This window comes from Onychostruthus taczanowskii, unplaced genomic scaffold (genome assembly GCF_017590055.1).
Source record: "Onychostruthus taczanowskii isolate IOZ18803 unplaced genomic scaffold, ASM1759005v1 scaffold10, whole genome shotgun sequence".
Lineage (NCBI taxonomy): Eukaryota > Metazoa > Chordata > Aves > Passeriformes > Passeridae > Onychostruthus > Onychostruthus taczanowskii.
In genome coordinates this window covers 2645791-2652298 of record NW_024496526.1, presented here as the reverse complement: position 1 = coordinate 2652298, position 6508 = coordinate 2645791, and positions in this window count along the sequence as shown.

The following is a 6508-nucleotide window of genomic DNA, read 5'->3' as shown; positions in this document are numbered from 1 at the left end:
TGCTGGAAGGAAGCACAGGAGCTTCAGTGACCTTGCGGCACCTGCATGGCTCTGTCTGTCAGCGCAGAAGGGACAGCAAGACACACGGTCTCCACAGTGGCTCCCAGGAGCAGAGACATTGGCCTGGTGCTCCTGCAGGGAACAGGAACTCAGCTTGGGCTTTGGGGCACCCAGGCTTGCCCTGTGAGGCATGAAAGCAATGTTGTTCCCGTGGGGCAAGTTTACTCTGACAGGGCATGCTCCAGCAGTTCATTTTCCCTCCTGAGATCCTCCTTTTCCATCTCCAATACCCATCTCAGAATCAAGGCCCTTTTTCCAAATCCCCAAGACTTTTGCCTTTTGGCCATTACCCCAAGGACTAATTGGACCCCTTGAGGTTCCCCTCCCTCCCAGGCTGGCCAAAACCCTGTGTCCCTAAGGTTATGCTACGCAGGGCAGTGGAGCTCTGCACATCTATCATGCTCCAGCACTTGGTAGGTGACGTTGGCTTCCCACCTCCCAGGGGCTGCTTTGCAGATGCCTGTGATCTCAGGGCTGCCTGGGGTGATGGCTGACTCACCACGGAAGCTCTCACCACACTGCACTGGCCCTTTCACCCCCTGCTTGCTAATCCCAGACCACCTGCTCTGCAACAGCAGGATCCTAGGATATGACTCGCCCATAATGGGACCAGAGTGGGGACAAGGTGTGTTTGATGATGCAGAGAAGCGATGCAGGGCAGGGCCATTCCCCCCAGGGACATATCACATCCCCCAGCGAGGCACCAGGCTCTGGGCATCCTGGATCTGCAAAGACTGCAGCTTGCTCTTGCCTTGCCAGCCAATTATAGGAATAGCATTGTGAAAGAGCATACCAGTAATGCCAGCACACCTTGGCTGAGACTCCCAGCACAGTGCCCAGTGCTCTTTGGTTCTGTAGAGACCCCGTGTGAGCTGGTGACCCTGGGACATTCAGAGGAAAACATAAGATCCCTTGATCTTTGTCAGTCTGCAGGTGGCATGGTTGGGGTGCAAGAGCTGTGCTGGAGGGGTGCTTTGGGCTGCAGGCAGCACGCTCTGGGTGCAGGCAGCTCCAGGGCACAGGCATCCTGCTTACAGCATCTCATTTTCCTCTTGGGGCCAGCTGGCTCCCAGTGCAATACCAGTCTTCAATATCTGCTCTGTGGCTTCTCTGCTGAGTGTCTGGGAGCCACAGGCACGGTGCCAATGTGCCTGTGGTTACGAAAAACAGTGTCCCCATGCTTCCCTAGCTAGGAACCAGCCACTGGGCAGCTGTCCTAACAACCACAGTGCTGCACAGAGCGCGTGCAGGACACCTCCTTTCCCCACGGCCGCTGCTGAGCCTCCAGAGCCAGCTGCCAGTGAGGGCTTGGCTCCCCGAGGTCTGGGTATTCCAAACTTCTCTTCCGTGGACACCCTCCCTGATCCACCAATGGGATATGTCCCAGTCCCACCAAAGGCCCATGTTTCCTCATACAGAGGGACTGTTTGAGCCTGCTGAGCTCCAGCCTTGCACATGCTGGTGCATGGCCCCCTACTGCCCCATGAGGGACATCTCCACCCTGCAGAGCACTGCACACAGTTCTGGGCTGAAGTGGGAAGGTTCAAGGTGCTTCACCCAAGAGAGAACAGTGACCATCAGTGTAGAACAACCCAGGCAGATGATAAAGGTGGTTTCCAGTAGAGGAGACCAAATTTCTTCAGTCATCCTCCTACGGAGGCAAATTACTTAAGGGAGTTCCAAAACTGAAAAAGGAAATGGCCATTCCTTTCACTTGCGTGTCATAAAAGGGTGCTGAAGGCTCTAAAGAAGACAACAAGTCCATGCTGACAAAACCAGGTAAAACTTATTCCAGTTTCATTAAGTATTTTGGCCCAAGCTCTAGAAATTCCTCCATCCTTGAGGGTCCCTGATGCCCAGGGAACCACCAGCCCAGTGGCTCTGCTAGAGCCGTGTGAAGTCCAGTGGTTTTCTCAAACTTTGAACTCCTGGTCCCAGGGGCAGGAAAGCTTCTCAGATCCTTCTAGTAAACCGAAAATATGTCTCACTTCTTGCCCCTGTGGTTGTGGAGAGTGATGGGAAAACCTGAGTGTGACTGCTGAGAAGGCAATAGAGAGACCTGAGCTGCTTTGATTGGTTTGTGCTTCTGCCTGGTCTGAAGCCAGATCTGTGGCTGTCCAGATGTGGACACCCCAGGCTGGTGCTCTCCCAGACCCTGACCTTGTGCCCACCAACAGACGCCATGTGGAAGAGCCAAAGGGACAGTGGATTCCCTCCAGCACAGCAGGTTGCTGGGCCCTTTCTCCTCTCACCCAAAGCCCCAGCTCGTCTCTTGCTTCTGGAAAGCTCCACCAAGGGTGGGGAAGGTCTCTGGGGGTGGCAGGGGAGTAGTGGGGGGGCTGGGACTTTCCCCAGGAGATCACAGGAGGAACTTTGGCTGGAGGGTGGGGGGAACCGATGAGGAGTTGCTACATCATGCCCCAATGAGCCATGAGTAACTCCTCTGGTATTTCTTCCCCTCACAGAACAGTCATCAGAGCCAGATCCTGCCTGGGGGAATCAGTATATGGGAACGCCCAGCCCCATCCAAATTCCATTCCTGCTCCCATCAGAGCTCACAATATGAAGTACAGCTATGAGTGGACAGCTCTGTCCCAGTGGTACCCCCGTCCCATGCCACCCACTGGGGTGGCACGAGCATGGATGTGGGCAGGGCTGGCAGTGCTGGCTGGCTGAGCCTGGTCAGCTGGTGACCCACAAAAGCAGCCAGATGCACCTGGGCTACTGGAAGTAATGAGAGAGCAAAGCCTCATTGTGCCTGCTTATCCAAGGGGAGCAGAGGGCAGCCCCTCTCCTGCTTTACTCTGGGCAGCTGGCTTCCATGCTTCCTCTGCTTGAGAAGCAAGTAGCCATGGCTTGAGACGCATTCTGAGAGCCTGGCTGGCACTGTTCTGTGAGCTGACATGCAGAGAGGTGCTCCGAGCCTTTCCTGACGTTCAGCCCCAACATGTCATGCTTGGCACCAGCACCTGTGCAAGCCCCCGAAGAAGAAAAAAAAGTTTGGCCCTGACTGACCTGCTTGGCAAGGAGAGGTACCTACAGCGAGGCAGCACCTGGCTTGGGAGAGGAGCCCAGGAGTCCTGTGCTCCCCCCACCAGGCCCAGCTCCTGCTCACCACCCCCCAGCACAGCATGCCAATGGCATTGCCCTCCATCGTGAGGGGGTCACCTACCTGGTGAGAAGGCTGTAGCCACCACTGTGTTAAGCTCATTGAGGTACCAGATATGCTGGCAGCAGCCAGACTCCAGGAGCTCAGCCACAGCTGCACCAGCCCTGGCCACGGGGCTGCCACATGCCTGCAGAAGGGCCAGCAGGGTTTGGACACGGGTGGGATGTGGAGATGGAGAGCAGAGGGAGGGTTTGGGCTGAAGGCTGTGATGGAGCCAAAGGCTGGGGTAGGATAACTTCTAGGGGGAGGCTAGGTAAGGGATGGGAAAGATAGGGGCTGAGAAGAGTTTGGGGTGCACTGAGCCCCTCAGAAAAGAGATCTGAGCAGAGGCAGTGGGAACACTGGAGTGAGAGCAGGTGGTGAGATGCGTGCGAAAGATGCATATTGTTTGGGAAGGGGGTGATGTGGAGATCCTCCACAGCCCAGACCCCAGTGCCTGAGATCCTCACCAAGCAGATGGGCACCAGGTCTCTCTAGAAAGCCTCTGGGTAGAGGGAGAGCTCTAACCATCAGACCACTTAGCTCGTGTTGTGTCCCTGCTGTAATGGCTGCAGTTACGGTTGGACCCAAATGCTCTTTACTCTCTTGGTCCTAAATGTGGCCCTCTGGCCAAGAAAACACCAGGGACACCCCAGGCCTCTTGGAGAGTGTGTGAGGATCACTGGCCTGTGGCACAAACCTGTGGCATGCAAGAATAGGGTACCCAACACTTTTCCTTATCCCTTGATCTGTCACAGGGAATGCCCAACCCTGGCCACTGTGAATAGGGCCTACCAGCACTCCCAGCTCATTGCTTCCATGAGGCTGACGGAGGAGGCAAGAGGATGCCTGGCTGTGACAGCACAGGACCTGCCAGTGAAGGATGTGAGTCTGGAAGTAGCCTGATGGGGACACCAGGACAGGTGGGGAAAGGGGAAAAGCTTTTTGGGCACAGATGGAGAACACCTGGGGAAGATCTTGTGTAGTCCTCTCCTTTCCCAGTTGCAAGGGGAGGTTTTGGGCTCGGGAGGGAGATGATGGAGGGGCACATCTGGCACAGGGGCAGGACACCGGTGCAGGGGGTGTGAGCAGGCAGCTGGGGGTCAGGGGATGAAAGCACAGGGTCCAGGAGGAGGGAGTGACAGGAGCAGTGTAGAGGCAGCCAGCACAGCCAGGTGCAGTGGGAAGGGCTGGGGGGAAGGCAGAGAAAAGAGGCCAAGTGCAAAGAGAGCAAAGGCAGCGGAGGAAAAGAGAGCGTGGCCAGAGAGGCAGAGATGAAAGGGGGAGTGAGGCAGGGGAGAGATGAAAGGGCCACGGCGCGGGTGCTCCTGCCTCCTCCCCAGGCTCCCGGGGCTCTGTAATCCCCGAGGAGCTGGCTCCTCTCATGTGGTGGCCCGCAGCTGTGTGCGGTCGGCTCAGCCCCACCGCTCCGCACTGGGACTTTCCAGGAGGGGGAGAAACCCAACACAAAACACATGACTTAAGCAGCGCCTGCCAGGCCCCTGCGCACACGGGGTCCGGGGGCACCCTGCTACGCGGCACACCCCGAGATGCCACAACCCAGCGGGGCCGGGGCCACATGGCAGATGCGGTCCCCTCTGCTCCGGGGAAAGGTGGCCCAGGGCAGGGCGAAAGCGGTACGAACCTGGCTGGTCAAGGGGCAAAGCCATGAGGTGCAGGCAAGAGCTTGTTTGAGCCAGGGAGAGCACAGCTCAAACAGAACCTGCATCAGCATGGGGTGGCCTCTTAGGGACCCCTCTGAGGTCACAAAGGTGGGGGGTGAAGGGGCCATATGGGCTTGGTCCTTCTCTCTGGATTTCTCTGTTAAGTGCCATACTGCCTGCTGGGCTTGGCTCTGGGTACCAGGGATGCAGCAGGGTTTGGCATATGGAGCTGGAACTCATCCTGGTGGGTCACTGGGTCGTTTGTTTGACTGCTCCAAGGCAAACTGAAAACTCAGGCCGCTGCAGATACTGAAGCAGCACTTTCAAGGCACTTGTTACCTAGGATATCTCTGTTCTCTATCCCAGCTCAGCCCATTACAGGGGGGTTCTTTCCCATAGCAGATGACTTTGCTGCTTGGAAGTCTCCTGTTCACCACTGCTGACTGCAAGGATGCTGGGCTCAGTAGGGATGCAGGCTCTCTTCTCATCTTTGGGGAGGTGGGGCAGCAGACTTGGTGCCCATGGAGGGTGTCCCATGTCTCCCTTCCTCCTTGTCTCAGTTTTGCCCAACCCCCCCTTCTCTCCTGTGCCTACAGGAACCTGGTGAGCTCAGCGAGAAATCACTCTGACAGCTTGGGCAGCACCAGAAGCTGCCTTTGCCTTTTTGTCTCAGGGATTTTCCTCTCCCCATCTTCGGTTTCAAGATTAAAGAGGCAGCTTGGCCAGTGAGCTCCTCTGAGCCCCTAGTGAGTGTCACTCTGTAGGACCTTCCTGTTCCAAAGGCTCTCTGTTGTCAGCTCCACAGGTATTGCCTCTCTGGGAAGATCCCATCTAACTCCATTTTTTTTTTGGCTACATCTGGAAGCATCCTGACTTCCTCTGGACTACCCCATCCACACTCAGCAAGGGGACCCTCCATGGGACAGGGAGGTCCCAGCCTTGATACATTGTCCCTGCCCATGCCACATCTGACTCCTGCTCTGCGCCAGCTGGGGAGGGTCACACCACCCCAGCCACATGCACAGGAAAGAAGGGGCACAGCTATCCCAGAGTGCTCCCCACAACTGCACAGCAGACCTGGAATTGCTCCTGGGACCACATCTCCTTGCTGGCTGGGAGTGGTGACTCCACGGCTGCAGTGGGGTCTCTCTTCAGGGACCAGGCTGAAGAGGTGATGAGGGTGCTGCGGTGCAGAGGAGCCCAGCACATTTGGGGAGCAGGAGGTGGCTGTCCGCAGGTCCCGATCCCTGCAGGTAGGAGCCAGCCCTCCCCAGAGGAATGCTCTAGCACGGCCGCAGCTGCAGGCAGGGGAGGCGCTTGCCAGGTGCCGTGGCACGAAGGCATGATAGGGCACGCTCCGCAGGACCGTGAATACCTGTCCCAGACACTTAGAGGCACACAAGGCGTGTACGGGTGGCGCAGGAGCTCACCCCTCGTCAAGCCTGGGCGGTGGTGCCTCACCGGGAGAGGAGGCTCTTTCCAGTTCGCCCTCCCACTCCCGCTGGTGAACGGCAAGCTCCCTCTCGGCAGCAGCCCGCTTCCCCATCACACTCTGCACGTAGCGCACGGGTCCTGCGGAGGGAAGCAGGGAGGAAAAATGCCCTTTTCTCCCTGGCACAGGGGGTGCAAGAGGCGT